The sequence below is a fragment of the Artibeus jamaicensis genome, unplaced genomic scaffold (assembly GCF_021234435.1).
Source record: "Artibeus jamaicensis isolate MK-2021 breed Jamaican fruit bat unplaced genomic scaffold, CSHL_Jam_final contig_1044, whole genome shotgun sequence".
NCBI classification, from domain to species: Eukaryota; Metazoa; Chordata; class Mammalia; order Chiroptera; family Phyllostomidae; genus Artibeus; species Artibeus jamaicensis.
The window spans coordinates 449,189-468,747 of NW_026521208.1; the positions used below are offsets into that span (position 1 = coordinate 449,189).

The 19,559-nt window shown below is 42.8% G+C and overlaps 1 long non-coding RNA gene across 1 annotated transcript; it reads left to right on the forward strand.

The window, feature by feature from the left end:
• Positions 1-9,550: 9,550 nt before the first annotated feature.
• Positions 9,551-14,471, forward strand: LOC128627052 (uncharacterized). The gene is made up of 4 exons (XR_008391126.1): positions 9,551-9,669; positions 10,374-10,577; positions 11,128-11,271; positions 14,265-14,471. It is a non-coding gene; the product is annotated as an uncharacterized LOC128627052 (long non-coding RNA).
• The last annotated feature ends 5,088 nt before the right edge of the window (positions 14,472-19,559 follow it).

The following is a 19,559-nucleotide window of genomic DNA, read 5'->3' on the forward strand; positions in this document are numbered from 1 at the left end:
AGGGAAAACTCAGAGAGTTCTCCCAATTAGCAGTTTTATATACAAATAGTAATTGTTCAAACTCTAGCTACGAAAATACGGTAAATTTCCATGGAAAAGCATAGCTTTTAAAGTAGAAATGGTACAATTAAATTATTGGAATTTTTAGTCTTTCTTTTAAAAAAAAGTGTGAATACTCATTTTCTGAAGCCAGGAATATTACATGGAGATGAAATTAAATGTGAGAAAATTATATCGACCCACTTCTTTGGCTTATGTACTTAGATATTTGACTTCTTATCACCTTGTGGTAGTTGGAAACAGCACAGTTAAACTCATGCCCTATGAGAGACCTAATGAAGTGGACTGAAATTTTAATACAGAAAATGCTGCACAGTTATATGAATGTGCCTCATCAGTTGTGTGGTGAATGCAATGAAAGGTTAAAGAAACTCTAAATTCTTTGGTGAAATAACTTACTAGCAAAGGGGAAAAGTTAGGGAAAGGTGTGATACAACAGGAAACCATTTAAAAAATCCTAAAATATCTTAAAGTTCAAATAGAGAATGTGTATTAGTAAATATTTAAATAGTTGTAGAGGTAAAGGTTTTCAGCATTATTCAAACTTTACATTTATTCTTGGGTTAGGATCATTTCTAACACAGCAAGATTAAATCACCCCACTGAAGTTCTTCAAATTTTCCCTGTCAATACTCTTTTTTAAAATATATTGTATTAATTATACCATTAGAGTTGTTCTATTCCCCCCCTTGATTCCCTTCCACCCTGCACACCCCTCCCTCACCATTCCCGCCTTTACTTTATGACCACATGTCTCAAGTTCTTTAGATTCTATATTTCCCCCACTATTCTTGCCCTCCCCCTATCTATTTTCTACCTACCATCTATGCTACTTATTTTCAGTACCTTCTCCCCCCTTCTCGTTCTCCCACTCCCTTGTTGCTAACCCTCCATGTGATCTTTATTTCTATGGTTCACTCCTGATCTAAGTGTCCTCTTAGTTTGCTTTTGTTTTAGGTGTGGTTCTTAATAACTGTGAATTTGCTGTCCTTTCACTGTTCATCTTTTTTATCTTCTTTGTCTTAGATAAGTCCCTTTAACATTTCATATAATAAGGGCTGGTGATGATGAACTCCTTGAACTTGATCTTATCTGAGAAACACTTTATCTGTCCTTCCATTCTAAATGAAAGCTTTGCTGGATAGAGCAATCTTGGTTGTAGGTCTCTGGATTTCATGACTTGAACTTCTTTCCAGCCCCTTCTTGTCTGTAAGGTCTCTTTTGAGACATCTGCTGACAGTCTGATGGGAACCCCTTTGTAGGTGACTGTCCCCTTATCTCTTACTGCTTCTAGGATTCTCTCCTTCATTTTAATCTTGGCTAATGTAATTATGATGTGCCTTGGTGTGTTCCTTCTTGGGTCCAACTTCTTTGGGACTCTCTGAGTTTCCTGGACTTCCTGGAAGTCTATTTCCTTTGCCATATTGGGGAAGTTCTCTTTTATTATTTGTTCAAATAAGTTTTCCACTGGTGGCTGTTCCTTTCACCTTCTGGTACCCCTAGAATTCGGATGTTGGAGCATTTAAAAATGTCCTGGAGGTTCCTGAGCCTCTCCTCATTTTTCTGAATTGTTGTTTCTTTATCCTTTTCTGATTTGTCATTTTTTTCTTTCTTCTGGTCCACTATCTTGATTTGAATCCCAGTTTCCTTTCCATCACTATTGGTTTTCTGTGCATTTCCCTTGTAGCTTCTGAACCACTCAGCTGAGGATGACTGCAGTGGCAGCAAGCAGCACGAGACAAGTGTGACATGGCTGAGTGGGCAAGGGGGGAGGGGACATGGTGGGAGAGGATGCTGGGGAGGTTGACCCTTCACCCCTCTCCCCGAGGCCCCACTCCCTCTCTCTGACAGCTGTCAGTCTGTTCTCTGGATCTATGAGTCTGTTTCTATTTAGTTTGCTAGTTTATTGTGTTCATTAGATTCCACATGTAAATGAGATCCTCTGGTACTTGTCTTTGTCTGACTGGCTTACATCATTTAGCATAATGCTCCCCATGTCCATTCATGCTGACACAAAGGGAGAGATTTTTCTTCTTTTTGTGGCCGTGTAGTATTCCATGGTGTAGATGTACCACATCTTTTTAATCCCCTCATCTACTGATGGATAGTTGGGCTCCTTCCAATTTTTCACTGTTGTAAACAACGGTGTAATGATCATCAGGGTGCACATACAGGGTCTGGCAGAAGTGTGGTTGGTCAGGTAATGATATGTGTGTCATCATCTGTAGTTTTAATTTGAACATTTCACCTAAAATGTCACATGGTGTGTGACTGTGAAATTGTTATTTTACAGAATTACATGCTAATGATTTTGTACTAAGAGGTTTTGTAATTAAGATTTTATAATATTATTTGTACCTGACCTTATATGCTTTCAAATTAGTGTGGTAGGCTTCTTTGGATATATTTCCAGAAGTAAGTTGGCTAGGTCATAAGGCACTTCCATGTTTCATTGTTTCAGGAAACTCCATACTGTTTTCCACAGTGGCTGCATTCCCAGTCTGTGTTCCCGCCAACACTGCAGGAGGGTTCCCATTTCTCCACGTCCTGGCCAGCACTTGTTGTTTGAAAATTTATTGATGATGGCCATTCTCACAGGTGTGAGGTGACTGACCCTGTGGTTTTCATTTGCATCTCTCTAACAGTTAGTGACATTGAGCATCTTTTCTTATGTCTATTGGCCATATGTTGGTCCTCTTTGAAGAAGTGTGTACGCAGGTCCTTTGCCCATTTTTTAATTGGAGTGCTTGTTTATTGCTGTTGAGCTTTCTGAGTTCTTTATAGATTTTGGACACTGTTAACACTTTATCAGATATGTCTTTGGTGAATTTTCCCTCCCATTCAGTGGATGGTCTTTTTGTTTTGTCGAAGGTTTCTTTTGCTTTGCTAATACTTTTCAGCTTCATGGAGTTCCATTTGTTTAGTCTTTCTTTTGTTTCACTTTCCTGAAGAGATATACTGCAAAAATATTTCTAGAATAAATTCCAAGATTTTACTGCCTGTTTTCTTGTAGGATTTTTATGGTTTCTGGTCTTCCATTTAAATGACCCACTTCTCTTTTCAGAAATCTGAGAGGCCTTGTCCTGGTGGCTCAGTTGGCTGGAGCATCATCCCATGAACCAAAAGGTCATGAATCAAGTTCCCACTCAAGGCACATACAAAGACTGCAGGTTTAGTCCCAAGTCGGGGTGCACGTGAGAGGCAACCTATCAATGTTTCTCTCTCCAGTAGGTGTTTCTCTTCCTCTCTCTCCCCCTCCTTTCCCCTCTCTCTAAATCCAATAAGCATGTCCTTAGGTGAGGATAGAAAAATCTGAGAAATGCATAAAAATAACAATATGATTCAAGGAAGCCAGCATCAGGGAAAAAGGAATTGAATGATTTTGAAGGCTATTTCTCAAAATTGTAGGAATACATTCCCCTCACTCGGTCACAGCCCTCACAGTCAAAACCCAGGCACCTACCACATGGAGTTTCTGTATCTTGGGCTCTGTTCAGTAAGCCATAGTCAATTCTTTATTCTCTGGTTTTTCAAGATTCAAAGGAAAACATCAAACTGTTCACCTTTTAACACACAGTACTCCATAAATACAGTTGGTAACAATTTATAATTATTTCCATCATTATACATCTTCTTTGACCTTCTGAATATCCATTCATTCTTCTGTTGGATATTTACCACATTGGTGAAAATCCAATGACTTGAAACCGATTTTCAGGTAAAACAATTGGGAAGTCATTGAAATTATCACTGTGGTACTTTTTACTCATTCTGCTTTCAGAAAGAATTATCAAAATTCTAGAGGACCTTGCTTGAAACATAGGAGCTATAAATGCAGGTTGAAATGAGAGTTGTGATGACAGGAAGTGCGCAGTACTGATGGATGACGTACACACCTGAGAACATGGTTATTGCTGTTAAGAGCTGGCTGTGTTGTGTGTGTCAGTGTTCTTTGTGTATATTTCTGTTTTGTGTATGTGTATTTCTTGCTGTGATAATTTTATCTAGTTACAGGAATGTCTCCTTGATAATGCAATAAAAACATGTCATTTTAAGATGATTCATTTCCCAAGGTTAAAGTTTGTTAGGTATCATAAACATGAACTTTTATTTATTATCTTCTAAATTTTTATTTTTACAATTGATGGTCAGATGATGACAAACTTGAAACACTGTGTCCTAAACTACTGTTTTCACAGCATCATTTGGCTACTAGTTTCATCACCTGTGTGTCAGTTTTCAGATTTTCTGAAGATCCCCTGTACCATCAAACAAACTGGGAAGAAGACAGGTGCCAATATTTATGGATTACCCAGTACACACTGGGCTTCTCATATGATCAGAAGCCATTTTTGGTGTTTCTGAGTGTGTTTCTCATCAGCGTAGAAATGTGCAGTTAGAGCACAGGTGGACATGTTCTGAAATTTGGTTAACTGCTCAGTTTTCCCAAGTTCAGGTTGTGATCCCAGAAAGTCAGGGATCACACAGTAAGGAATGAATTAGTTGTAAACTGCATGCTTTATTGATATGAGATGTCCAAAATACCATTTTGACTCCATTACATTGAGTATGAGAGTGCAACAGAGTACAAATAAATATGACAGTGTTAGGTAGCAGATCCTCTCCTGGTCCCAAAAAGGCATGAAGCTTTGAGCGAAGCCACCTTGGAGAGGGTCCTTTCCTCCCCTCCCTGGAAGGGATGGACCCTGAATCTCCCCACTTCAAGGTAGAGATTAGAGGGTACCTTCAATGCTTTGTGTCCTGGAAAACCATCCCTCAGCCACGTTCTAATAAGGCCCATGGGGACACCTTGACCATACTTTGGGGTTCCCAGGCCACCCCCCATTTCCTCCATAACCAACTGTCTACAGCACGTCAACACCTTAAGTTGTCACTTAGACTCTGATGGTTTTTCTGGGTGCTTTCATGCCACCTCTGCTGCCACTCATGGGACCCAGATTACAGAGGGGAGATGCCTCTTTACTGAGGTTAATTCCAGGAGCTTACTCATTGTTACACTGATCTTACTTCCTCTAAGGTTCACATGGACCAGGTTTGGGGACCAGGGCAGTGCTGAGATGCACAACATCCAAACAGCACAGAGCATCGTGGTTCTGTAATGAGTGACATCATCTCAGAGCAGTGCTCTGTGGCTGTGTGTCCTGCAGGGGTGAGAGCAGAAGCAGGAGAAGAGAGTTGCTCTGTCTCCTTCCTGGTGGCAGGGGCCACACACTGCATGTCACAAACCACCCTTCAGTGAGACCCCAGGACTGCCAACTAGGTCGAGCACATTGGAGACTGAATCCCCCTTTTCTGAGCGTTCTGCTCTATTTTCAGTCAGAAAGAAAGAAGAGGGTGTGCGGCTCCCACCCACAGGAGCTCCCAGAAGGCAGGACCCTGGCTGACCTTCAGGTGCTTTCCCTTCTGAGGTCTTTTGGCTCAGATGCAGGTGCTAAATAGGTTGCCTCATTTTATTTTACCTCCTTGGTGTAGGAGCCTTTCTTGTGGGGGTGACTACTTTCGCAATGTCCCCCCAGTGCCATGGACACAGGTGAATGAGTAAATATGGCCCAGACATGATGAGATCTGTTTGGGGATGGAGGCGTGGGCTGTGGCCAGTTTCTGTGGGGAGAAAGAGGCCAGCAGTGACCAGTTTCTCTGAGGAGAAAAAGGCCTTGAACGCCTTCTTCCATAGCCTTTTATTGGGTTGTAATACACAGGAATACAGGGCGGCAAGGATCAAACACTATATAACATTACAAAGAGGTCTGAGGGTTTCAGTCTGAGTCAGTGTCTGTCAGGAAGAGAGTTGCAGAAACTTTGGGAGACATAGTGATTTCCTGTCAGCCCCTTATCATATGAATGAAAGCACTCTTAGCAGAGCAGATTTCACAGGTTTATCAGCAAGTCTTTGTGATGCCAGATTTTCCCCCAGGGCACCCTCTGGCCAGACAAGGAGCTGCACCTCTCCCCATCAGGTATTCAGGCTTAAGGGGATTAGAGCCAGGAAGCAGTTCTCCCAGAGAACATGGGGACTCAGGCTTTGACAAAGCTGGGTGGGGGGGCGAGAGTTCATTGCTCTTTGTTGCAGCCCCCTGAATCCTTCCTTGATGGCCTCCCAAGTGATGGAGTCTGGTTTAGGTTGCCCCCCCCCCCCGCTGTGAGGGGTCTTACCCGTCATTGACTTCCGACCAAGCTCTGGCGGCAGGGAGAGGAACTGAGGCAGCATTTGCTACCAGAGACGGGCTTTGTCTCCTGTGGCTGGCATACCAAAGGTCTCTCGCCCTTAGCCACAAGGGGTAGAGATACAATTCCTAAAATCAGGCAGAGTGGTCTACTACACTTTCTCACTCTTTACAACCTCTGGGGCAAAGTGGTGAGCCAGTAGCTGTCAAAGAGCAGAACTGGCCATTGGGTCTCAGAGAAACAATTTGGGCTGTGTCCGGTCCCCAGGAACTTTTGGGTGTTGAGCCATGAATTATGTAGATGTACAGACTGTTTACATGTTCTCCAGTGTCTTTGACCAGAACTTGCACCCTGGCTAGTCCAGGTCTGTGTCATTTCCCTCATGAGAGTGCTTATTCTGACGTAGGACATTGTACCAGATGCTGTAAGTGACTACTGGTAGAGTGTAGCTGGATTTTTTGCCTTGGTGGCAGATTGACTTTTACTGGTTCCTTCCACTTCTCAAAATCAGTGGTTGGGGATGCGTCCCACACAGCTAGGTGACCTCTGAGGATGTTACTATGAAGCGTACCTTGTAACCCACTTTGAGGTGAGGGTGGCCACTTGCTTCCAGAGTCTTTCTCCATCTCACACAGAGAGTGAACAGACTTGATCAGAATAGTAAGTGTGTGCCCTTCACCCGAGGAGATATAATTACCAAATGTGACTCTTTTTTCTATTAAAATTATCTTAAATATTATTGTTTTAAAGTCATAGTTAGCAAAAGGATAAAGTGACCAACTATTCCACTTTAACTCAATGAACTATTTATAAAGTCATAACATGATGACTATATAGATTTTACAGATCCATAGGAAAGAGTTATTATAAGATTTAATAACAAATGTTGTGTAACTGCAATTATGGTACATATATCCAGTATAGTAAAATGTACTATATATGATAGTATAGTATTGGTTGTAGGGTGTAAGATGATGACTATACCTTTTACAAATTGTGTTTCAGGATGTCAGATCACTATGTTTACACCTGAAAAACTCTACCAGTACTAGCCTCTACACCAACTATGCTGAAATGGAAATATATTTGAAAATAAAAACAGAAATAAATATAGAAATAAATTCACCTACTAAAGTTTGTAAGATGTAAGGAAAGCTCTCATATTTCATCTCTGTCTTTATTGTAAATACTGTAGCATAAAAGATGATTTTGAAAAGCCACCCACCTCTTGCTTACCTTATGTGGGCAGAACAGCTCACTAAATAGGAAGATCAGATGGGCTCTTATGAGAACAGCTACCGTATTTCTCCATCTCTCACCCAGTGCTGTGCACTGCACATGGGTAGCACTTAACATGCAGTGTCTCATCCAGCCATCCTAACCAATCCAGAAATGTTCAACTATCAGTCTGTTTTATGTGTGCACATACCAAAAAGTAGCAAACATCTGACTTATATTGAGTCACTTTTGCTGTTGATCCCTCCTTCCCTCTGGTCGTCTACCCTTAGTGAGCACCACACATTCTCTGCTTCTGCGCTGTCATTGTGACATGGACTGGACCTCAGAGGGAAGGCCTGTGGCTCACGGTGCTGCCTGTGAGTAGCTAGCACATTCCATTCAAGGTAAGGGATCAGCAAAAGACTTTGAGCATCACATCTAAACCTCACCTTCTCATTAATGTTTTAAGTAATTCTAATGTCTGTCCCCTAATGAACTCTCAGGATGAGTGATGTGGAGGTTGTTCTTTATTCATAAACTTGAGACCCCAGGATCTGTTGTCCATCTGACAACTTTTCTTAACCAAACTGGGACATTTGGACTATTGAGTTTTATTTTTTAATCCTCACCCAAGCACATGCTTTTTGTTTTATTACAGAGGGGGAGGGGAGGGAGAGAGGCAGAGAAACATAAATGTGAGACACATTCATTGGTTGCCTCCTGAGTGTGTGCCAACTGGGACCAAACCCGCAACCCAGCTCTGTATGGGCCCTGATCAGGAACTGAACCCCCAAACTCAATTTATAAGCCAACACTCCAACCTACTGAGCCACACCAGCCAGGGTAGATTACTGGTTTCAGTGGCTTCCAATTGCTTACATTGTGTAGGTAGGTATCTCTAAAGCAGACTGGGAGCCTGGAGCAGGGAAAAGGACCTTGCTCCTTCCTGTCTGCCTGCCTTTCTTGTCAGCCTGGCCCAATAGCTCTTGGCAGTGGCAGTGAAGGCCCCCTGCCCAGCCTTAGTTACTCAGCTTCCCAGAGCCAGCCTCATCATTCCCTGCTGTGGCCCCAGTGCCACTGGGGCACCCTGTCTCCTCATAGTGTCAAGTCTGAACCCGGACTCCTCTGCCTTCTGGATTCTAATCATCCAGCCTCTGCTCTATGTCCTTGAACCCTAGGGAGGGCAGCTTCACAAGTTCTGCTTGTTCATCTGAGAGCTCTGTGTTTACTGTTGTAGTTCCCCAGTGTCCTTGTACCCATCGTGTTGTATGGAAGTCTCTCTACTATTGTTGAATACTCATGATGCCTCCACTTTTCTGGGGGTACTCGAGGGAAGGGGTGTGGGGGATGCTGGTACCATTGTGCAGTTCTCCCTCACATTACCCAAACTTTGTTTCCCTGACCCAGAATCAGGGCTGATCCCTAAGCAAGACACTGTAGGTCTACCTGAAAAGATTTCTGCCAGAATTCCTGATGTCTCCTGGGGTGCCTGTGTTTTTACCCCATCTGGCAAGACTGAGTGACAGTGACATAGCTACATTGTCTGCTGGGTGAGGTGGCCCATCAGTTCTGCCCCTGTGTGGCCCTGCCCTCTGCAAATGGGGACATGTGCTCAACTGCCAGCAATCTGTAACAGCACAGGCTAAACCTATTATCTCTTCCAAAGGAGGGAAACTGAGTGAAAATCAGGGATAAGTGGGGAGGAGGAGTAGCTGAGGGTAAACAAAGGGAGGTAAGGAAATCTAACATTACATCAGAGCCTCAAGAAAGGCTCCCACCTGCAGAATGGTACTGTGTCTTAGCACAGTTATGCCAGACACAGAGTGGTGACATCACAGGTTTGCTCAGACGACCTTGCGTTTGGAAGCTGACAGGGTCAAATGGAAGCTTGCAGTTCTGAGTGGCCTTTACTGGGGCACATTTTGGTCACATGACAGGATGATAAACTGGACCAGTTGTTGGTGACTGGATGGAATTCTGACTACGTAGCAGTAACTTTCGACTCCTATTTTTTAGGTTGCTTCTACTGCACCAGCTCTCTGTTGGGAAGAGCTTTCCAGGAACCACTCTCCACGTGGCCACTGGACTGTGTGTTGTTCAATTCTCAGCTAGCTGACAATGGTGTAACTGTGCACCTTGATAATCACATGCTAAGAAACGTCCCTGCTAATGGAACAAAGGTACCACCTGGGGAACTGGACACAGGTACATATTTATTTTTGTGGGAGGAAAGTTATTGAATAGAAGAGAAGAACAATGAGTTACTGTGGGAAGAAAACATAGACTTCACAGGGTAGGTACCAGCTCCCTGGGAAGGGGCTCTGTGTGGTAGGAGGCAGATTTCAGGAGGCCTTGTGGTACACCCAGACTAAGTCACACTGAGCGAGGACTACCACTTCTCTGGCAGTAATATAGGAGACCCCATTACTTTGTGGTCTAACAAAACATACCTTGCAACTGCACTCATGCCTTTGATATACAATGGAAATAGCAAGCATGGTGGATTGTCCCCAAACACAGACCAAAAGGACTTTGAGAGAGACAGGTGGCTCTTGTGCCATCACAGGACAAGCTGAGTTTCCTTTTGATGAGGAGGAACAGTCTGTAGAAAAAGATCTGTTCCCTGGAGTGAGCATATTAGGAAGATTCAACTGCCTCATGTAAGTACGTCATTTGGAATACCAATCTGTGTGGACAAAAGTATCTTAAGATCAGGATAAGGCTGCCTCAGAATGTAGCACCAATGGCAAATGCAGCGTGAGGAAGGTGGTGATTTAGCTATCTGCTCATTCACGTGCCTGAGACTTCTGCAGAGGTTATAACAAGGTAGGGATAACACAGCTCAAAGGGGAGCACGTACCAATCAAGTTAGCACATAACTACGAAAATGTATGTCATGGCTTTTCCAGAATGCACCTGTCACTCCGAGTTATCCCAGAGACTGCAGGTGTGGGACAGAGCCACAGTGGGGCCGTGTTCCTTATACTAAATATGCTGTGACTGCATCTGTTGTGTACATGCCCCTTAAACCCAGATGCTCAGGAGTAACGTACATTTTGCTGAAAAAGTTCTATGGGCCAGATGGGGGACTGTGCAACCCACTGTTCATTCAGGTAAGTTTATGTAAATTGCAAATGAAAAGACATTTGAAACATTCTGTCCTGTCCCTGAGAGTGAGGCACAGGAATGGAAATTGTGTTCTTCTGAGCTGGGATTCAGAGTTGCTGGGAGTGTTTTAGGTGGGAGTTCTGGAGGCAGGTGTGCTGATAACGAAGACGGTGGGGATGTGGGCATCTCTTTGAGGACCAATGCACAATGTAAGGCCTGGGGACAGGGCACAGCACATAAGAAATGACTCAGTGGGTAGGTGGAATTCTGAAGACGGTTTCCCACCCATGTCAAGAGCTCCTTGGTCATCTAATGCAGCCCAGGCCTTGGGACTGCTCAAAAGGTATGTTGCCCACCAACTGATCCTAAACCATGGAGGCTGCGGTGGTGGGCTGAACTCAGTGAGGGGAGACTCCTGGGAACAGAAGTCCCCCAACCACCTGCCAAAGGAGGAAGTCAGAGGGGGAAGTGAAGAGTGGAGGTGGAGGGGCCACAGGCAGGGCCACAGATGGGGGGCACACCTGGCCTGAACTTTTCTCTCCACCTACAAATCAGGCGTTGACAATGCAGCCAAGCCCACCTGGCCTCCAGACCTTTGGAACCGAGAGACAGTAGGACACAGGGTGCTGGTGGAAGCCTGTTCACACATTTGTGCTCATCTGCTGCAGGGTCAGGAAACTGAAACACAGTTGACGTCTGGTAGGACTCACCTGCTTCCAGCTCTGGCCCTTCCCACACTGGTCATCTGTCACTCCATGCAGGACCCCCATGAACTCTGAAAAATCACTAAGGCCCCAAAGACACTTTATTTATGTGTTTGTGTGTGTTGGTGTGTGTGTCACATAGAAATGAAAAGTGACAGCTTATGAAATATGTGCTTTTGATTCATTTTGAATGATTTCCACTATATGTTAACATAAAGAATGTATTTTCATGATACCTATCTTGTATAGAACATAAAAATAGTGAAAAGAGCAGCTATGGTTTACAGTTCTGAAAATTCTTCAAGTGTTGGTTGAGCAGGGAACACCTGGGTTGAAATCTTCTATGTTCTCTCTGCCACCTCATCGAATGTCATGTGGCCTCCAGAAAGCCCCCCTGTGCACTCCCCAGAGAGTGAGGATGAAGAAGACAAGTGTCTGAGTATTATTGTGTAAACAGTTTAGAACTCCTAGAGCTTTGGAAAGGTTCTCAGATATTTCCTGTGGCCCCCAGGCCACACTCAGAGGACTCCTAACAGAGCATTCAGACTTTGAGCTCCACATCTGTAAGTGAAAATTGTGATAAAACTGAACAATGTGGTCACTGTAAGGTATTTGGCACATTTTCTGAAACATAAGAAGGACTCAGGACACAAGCAGACTTCAGCCAAGATGGAGGCACAGATGGAACCACTGTCCCTTCTCGCACAACCAAGTTTAAAGATGACAAAGTTTTAGTAACAAAACACACAGGCAAAACACCGAAAATTGAACTGTGCAGAAGTCTGACAAGAACAAATGGTTCAGCCAGACTGATAAGAGGGGAGGAGCCAGCAGAGGAGTGGGGGTCGGGCAGGAAAGATCCCCTGGACTTGCCCAGGTGTGCAGGCAGCCGTTGGCAGATACCAGGCATGGGGTAGCAACGGGTGGATACAGTGAGGGCTCAAGGCAGCACGCTGACCGCAGTCACACATTCTCACGCAGATAAACTAGCAAAGGAGTGAGCAGTGAGACAGACTGTGCAGGACCCAGCAGTGGGAAGCAGCAGAGGGGACCACCTTTGCCCCTCTCCAACCTCGCCCCCATGTACAGCATCACAACCCAATGACCTGGGTGGCCTCACCCTGGTGAACACCGAGGGCTCCACCCCTCATATGTAACAGGCGCAAACAGACCAGAACATTATGGCCCAAGAAGAACTCTAAGTCCCAGAGCCAATGACTCTAAGCGACCAAGAAATAGCCAACCTATGAGATGCACAGTTTAATCCACTGGTGATTAGGATGATCACAGAACTAGTTGATTTTAGTCACAAATTAGAGGAACATATGAAGGCTAAAGTAATTGAAATGAAGGTAAATGCACAGGAAACCAATAGTGATGGAAAGGAAACTGAGACTCAAATCAAGGGAGTGGACCAGAAGAAAGGAAAAAATGACCAAACAGAAAAGGATGAAGAAACAAGAATTCAAAAAATTGAGGAGAGGCTTAGGAAGCTCCAGGACATCTTTAAATGTTCCAACATTCGAATTATAGGGGTACCAAAAGGGGAAGAGGAAGAACAAAAAACTGAAAACTTATTTGAATAATAAAGAACTTCCCCATTCTGGCAAAGGAAATAGACTTCCAGGAAATCCAGGAAGCTCAGAGAGTCCCAAAGAAGTTGGACCCAAGAAGGAACACACCAAGGCATAACATGATTACATTAGCCAACATTAAAATGAAGGCGAGAATCCGAGAAGCAGCAAGAGATAAGGGGATAGTCACCTACAAAGGGGTTCCCATCAGACTGTCAGTGGATTTCTCAAAAGAGACCTTACGGGCAAGAAGGGGCTGGAAAAAAGTATTCCAAACATGAAATCCAGAGACCTACAACCAAGATTGCTCTATCCAGCAAAACTTTCATTTAGAATGTAAGGGGAGGTAAAGTGTTTCTCAGATAAGATCAAGTTCAAGGAGTTCATCATCACCAAGCCCTTATTATATGAAATGTTACAGGCACTTATCTAAGAAAAAGAAGATAAAAAAGATGAATAGTGAAAGGACAGCAAACTCATAGTTATTAAGAACCACACCTAAAACAAAAGCAAACTAAGAGGACACCTAGATTAGGAATGAAACCATAGAAATAAAGATCACATGGAGGGTTAGCAACAGGGGAGTGGGAGGAGAAGGGGGGAGAAGGTACTGAAAATAAGTAGCATAGATGGTAGGTAGAAAATAGATAGGGGGGAGGTCAAGAATAGAATGGGAAATATAGAATCTAAAGAACTTGAACCCTGGCTGGCGTAGCTCAGTGAATTGAGTGGGGACTGCAAACCAGAGATTCGAGGTTTGATTCCCAGTCAGGGCACATGCCTGGGTTGCAGGCCAGTTCCTGGCAGGGGATGCATGAGAGGCAGCCACACACTGATGTATCTCTCCCACTCTTTCTCCTTCCCTTCCCCTCTCAAAAAATAAATTAAAAATATATTTAAAAAAAAAAGAACTTGAGACAGGTGGACATAAACTTGAGGGGGGAAGGTAGGAGAGAGGGTGTGCAGGGTGGAGGGAAATGAAGGGGAAAATTGAACAACTTTAATGGCATAATCAATTAAATATATTTTTTAGAAAAAGGATTCAGTACTTGTTGCTTATGGATGTTATAATACTTCCTCATATGTACCTATGAGCCCTGAGTGCAGATGGCAAAACGTCCTGGCTTGGGGGGGGGGTATGTTCTTTCTCAGCATTTCCCTAAAAGCAATCCTACCCTGTACAAGATCTAGAGAACCAGGCATTCATTACACTAATCAATTCAAGAGCGTGGCTGCCATCATTCATGGTGTCTGTCTCAGGGTCAAAGCCCCTGAGATCCCTGCAAGTTCATGCAGAATCAGCACAGGGCTAACGGCCACCCAGCCTTGTCCCCAGTGCTCTTCCCCCAGGGACAGTCAGACTCGATCTTCACTCTCCTCCACAGAGAAAATCAGAGTTTTTCTTTTCCTGCAGGGAGAAGATAACTAGGCAAAACATCTTATGATCCTTGTGGGAATCTCAACTCTCAGTAGAAACTCCAGAAGGTTTTTAGTTCATCTGACTCTCAAATGGAAGCTATGTCCCTGGGCTTCTCTGAAGGACCCACAACAAGACCTGCAGCCCCTCCAGTGTCTGGGTCTCCACCTGCAGAAGCTGCAGAGGGCAGGCTGCTGCCCCTGTTCACAGGTGCATCTCTCTCCTCTGTGGGGTTTATTCCAGGTCAGAGTAGGTGCTCGTGAGAAAATCCCACACAGAAAAGACTGATTTGTGCTGGGAGGTCATGTTCAGTGTGGGTAGTTGGGGGCAGACAGGAGAGCAGCCCACACCACCGTGGGTGTGTGCACAAGACTGGCATTGCTGGCTGCTCTTTCCTCCTGACTCCAACCAGGAAATGAAGGTCAGTGGAACTGGCACCTGGATTTCTTCCTTCCCCACCTCAGGGACTGTCTGCCTCCTGTGCTGTGGGCAGGGCCCTGACCACCCTCAGAGTATCTCACACTCCCCTCCTGATGTGCCTGCATAGTGCTGGTCAGAGCCAGCAGGCTGTCTCAGCCAGGGCTTTATATTTAGGCATTGGCTCTGAGTAAGGGTCCCAGGAGCCAGATTAGAGGTCGTCTGTGTTTCCTAGTCTGAATGAGGAGAGCGACCTCTATTGCAAGTTCTCTCCATGGAAGGGAATCTTCCAGGAAGTATGACAGTAATTCATTTCTTTGCTGAAACCAGTTAAAATGTCAGTTTACCATACAGTTACTCCTTTCCTGACAATCCCAGGTGATCAGCTCATGGTGATGATTGTCAGAGTGGAAATCACAGTGTGTGATGTAAATATATCCACTATCATCCAATAGGACACAATGAGTGGGAGACTCCTGGGCAGAGCTGGGGAAGTGGGACACAGCTCCAGAGCTGCAGAAACTCGGAGTCACAGGACCTCCCAGGTGAAGAGCTGCTTGTGCCGACCTCACGAACCTTTGTATGTGCGTCACTTCTGTTTTGTTCTCACTGTGATGTTTTCTTCTCTGTTCCAGTGTGTGTCTACTTGAGAGATTTAATGTGTCTTCCATTTTGTTTTCATGTTGCTTAATTTTTCATAGCATAATGATACTTTGGTAATGAAAATAAAAATAAAATGGTCACTACATCTAAAATAAAATGATCCATTTATGAAGACACAAAACTAAAAAGTTAGTAAGCAAATGTTCCTACTGACTAATAATACATTGAGTTACATTCAGCAAAGTTATTATTCTTCATGTTCAGATATGAAATATGTTTCCAACATTACTTACTGTGTCCAACTGTGTTGAGAATAATTTGGCTACACTGGTGTGGCTTCTCTCACTTCCCATAACACAGCAGTATCTTTAATTGTAGGGAAAATTAATGTCACAAACTTAATGCACATTTACGTAGAACCTTCCCAAACGTACTCATATGTATGAAAGTGAAAATCTAGAATTTTGCCTGTTTCTCCCAGGGATCAAATTCTCACTGTGCTTTTCTAATAAAATAGAAATTGTGTCTTGGTCAGTAGATCCTGGAAAACAGAAGATGCTTAACATACATATTTTTTGACTAAAAATAACAATCATCTATTTAACAAACATTTCCAGAATGCCTGTTTCATCTAGAACTATACTAATTGTTATGAGACATATGGATGTGTAAGACATATGAGGAGAAAAAGTTCGGTATTTGGTGAAAGGCAATATCAACATTAAAAATTAAAATTTGATCTGAATCTCCTCTTATCTTTGATATGTCCTGAAGCTTACCCATATACCCTGATAGTGAGAATTCAACTGTTGTAATTGTTGTTATTGGCCAAGCCTTTACATTTATATTGTATCTGAAGAGCCCCCCACAAGAACCTAGCCTAACTGCCAAGGGTAGAAAGACCCTGTTTTCAGGCTGTCTGACAGCCAGCCCTTCCATGGGGCCCAGAGATGATCAAGCAGGCATCCACCTTTCCCTCTGTTGTAACTGGCTGTGCCTATGATGTCATGGTTCAGATGAGGAAGGTGTGGTGCCCTGCAACACCCATTGGGGTAAAAGATTGAGGGCAGTGGTCAGCCCAGTGTGTCAGGACATGGGTGTGTTTGACCCCTTTGCATACCCACCTGAGCACACACCTGCCCAAGAATGCTCAGGTACTAAGGCCTGACTGCCTTCCTCCCCCACGGGATAGACAGTAATTCTCAGCAGTTTAAAAATTACCGAATTCATTCACACTCATAAGCCTTACAAAATGTGTGAATTAAGGTTATATCAATGGTCTTAGAGATGAAACTCGTAATTACTGGGGAACACACTGTCTGCTCCCCTGAATCCTCACTGTCAGGCCTGTGTGGTGCAGAGGGGTTAAGTGATGGTCATGTGTTAAAGGAATTGTTTAACTTGTCATTGCTGACAGATAGGAGCCTTCTCCTCTTGTTCATACACAGTAAAGAGTCAGGAAAATTTGCAGGTGCCATTCACCTAGAAAATTGGTTCCACTCAAGCCAGAAATGGGAATTGAGAAGAAAACACTAGACAAGACACTAATGAGAAATCTATGTCTCTTGTTGTTCATGATGTAGATGTAAAGACGTCTAAGAGGAAATCCAAATGTGGTGTTGGGGTCGTTTCTTTCACGTGGACCACAGGGAACCTGTGGTGGAGGAGGTAGGACATGAAATAATGTCACATAGAATGTTTCGATTCCTTGAAATAAGAGGGTAAATATTTCAGGTAGCAGGTTAAATAATAATAAGGGGCATTTTCAGCCTAGTGACCAAATAGCTGCACACATTGGAAGTCAGGCTGTTCTAAGCTCTGTGGAGCATTTACCATCCATCTGAGAGAAGAGTGAACTGCAGGAAGGTGAAGACCAGCAGGCTTTCACCTGAGTGTGAATAGAGAACCAGCGCCCCCTGGCTCCCAGCGTGGTCAGAGCAGCCACCCAAGTGGGACTACCTCACAGCAGAGGTGAATCAGGGGTAAGGGAGTTAGGACTTTGGAGTTAGACACCCTTCCCACTGAGTGGTTTCCAACAGAGCTGAGTGTCCCTGCTGCTGGGATTTTGTTGTTGGATCCTTATATGACTATAGATAAAGCAATATGTGAACCCAGATACATAAATTGTGTCACTGATTTCACTGAGTACTGTCAAATCTTGAAATTTACTGGAAGGATTCATGAGTTAAAATTAACTCACTGAAGCATTATATTGCACAAACCTAATGAGATAATAGATAAAATACTTATACTCAAGGAAATAGTGTGCAGCTCTTCACAACATGGTGCATAGAAATATTTTGACATGGAAGTAGTTTCTGATATTTCTATAGGAAAGAAATAGGTCAACTAGCCACGTTTGTTGATATATGTATTTAAATTCATAATACACATGAAAATGTACAGCAAAATGGTATAATGGTATATACACATTAATAATACTTATTTGTGTTTTTTTCAGGGTATTACCTCTTTAGTCTTCATTATAAATGGAGCTTCATGTCTTTTTATGAAAGTTTTGAAACTTGTTGTCAAATGCTCTCAAACAAGGTAAGAACCACCATAGTCACACAATGACCTACATTTTAATTTTTTAAATGTTCCATTCTCTGTTTTTCTAAGTAGAAATAAAACAAAAACATAAATTATTAATTAATAAGGGGTGAGTTACACATGTATATATGCCTAAACATAAGCTACTAAATAATACCAAGACCATTTTCTTCAATGCTAATGTTGATTTAGTGAAATAGATTTGACTCTATAAAAGGGAAGTCAGTTAAGCTGTTTTCAATGTTCAGAAACATGAAAATGTGTTATTACAGGAAAATTTGTATTCCTCGCCAAATTGTATGCTTCATGTTTTAAAAGAAGACATCAGAAATGTGGCAGAAATTCTGATAAAAGTACAAATTATTGAGTTTAAGATACTGGTTTACAAATATGATTCTTGCCTAAAGTAATCGGGCCCTTTTGGAGAAGTGTGTGTGCCCGAGGCTGAAGTATGAGAAGAGTGTACAAGAGCCATCAGAAGTAAGGAAGTGGTCAAAAACTGTGGAGATGTGTTAGAAAATAAAGGGCAAGCTTGGTGGGTTTACATCTAGAATAATTAAGAATGAGTAAATAAAAAATAATTATGTTTGCTGGATTACAAAATTCATACTTATGGAAAGGTGATAGATGCAGACATATAAAGATATGTAGATGATTGATAGATAGGCAGGTAGATGATAGAGCTTTTCCTCATGAGGAAATTGACAGCCAATAAATGTACCAGTAGTGATGGAGTAAGAACACCACGTTCCGCCATAATCACTACTAGTAATCAAGTCAGGCAAGACAATCAACAGGCACTGAAATCAGTGGCTGAGAGGCTCTGTGAGGAACAGAATAGTAAATAATAACTTTAATGGCTTCTCCAGAAATTACATTAGGGAAAAAGATAATGATTCTATAATGGAGATACTCGGGAGGCACCATATTCTCCAGGCTTCCGAATGAGTGTCACCAGTGATGGAACAGTGAATCTCATGCACCTGCCCATGGAGCAAAACAGAAGATACTTAATTTCCCTGCAGAAAATGAATAATCAGATTAAAAAATGGAAACTGCCTGCAGTTTCATTTGGAGAACATTGTAGCAAAAAATGTCTCTATAATCTTCCAAGATTCAGTGGTCATGAATGACAAAGGCAGACAGGGTTACTTTTTCAGATCAAAGGACACTAGAAATGAATGACATTAAATCTCACATGTCATTTTGTATTGAGTCCTGTGTGAGGTGAGTAGAGAGAGAATATTATAGATTAAAGAATCATATTAATACCAAATTGCCTGGTTTCGAAAATTGTGGTTAGATTCCTGAGTATCTTTGCTCTTGATGGAAAAAAAGGAAATTTAAGAGTAAATGGGTATCATGTCTGTTCACACTTTAATCTCAAATGTTTCAGAAAAAAACAATATTCATATATAATATAGAGAAAAAGAATCATAAGGCTAATAGAAATAAATACTAAAATTTGTTAAATCCAAACACATGGTTATGTTGGAGTACTTTGAATAATTCTTGACTGTTTTCTATCAGTTTAAATTTATTTCATAGGAAAGTTAAAAACAGGTAACCAGTTTGGGGGGCGGGGGAAGAAAAAGCTTTCAAGGAGTGACAAGGATACAACCTTTCTCTGAGCTCATGTTCGGATTATCTCCACTTTGTATTGATTCTCCAGCCCTGACCTTTATCACACTTCAGTTCTTAACCAGGTCTCTGTAATGA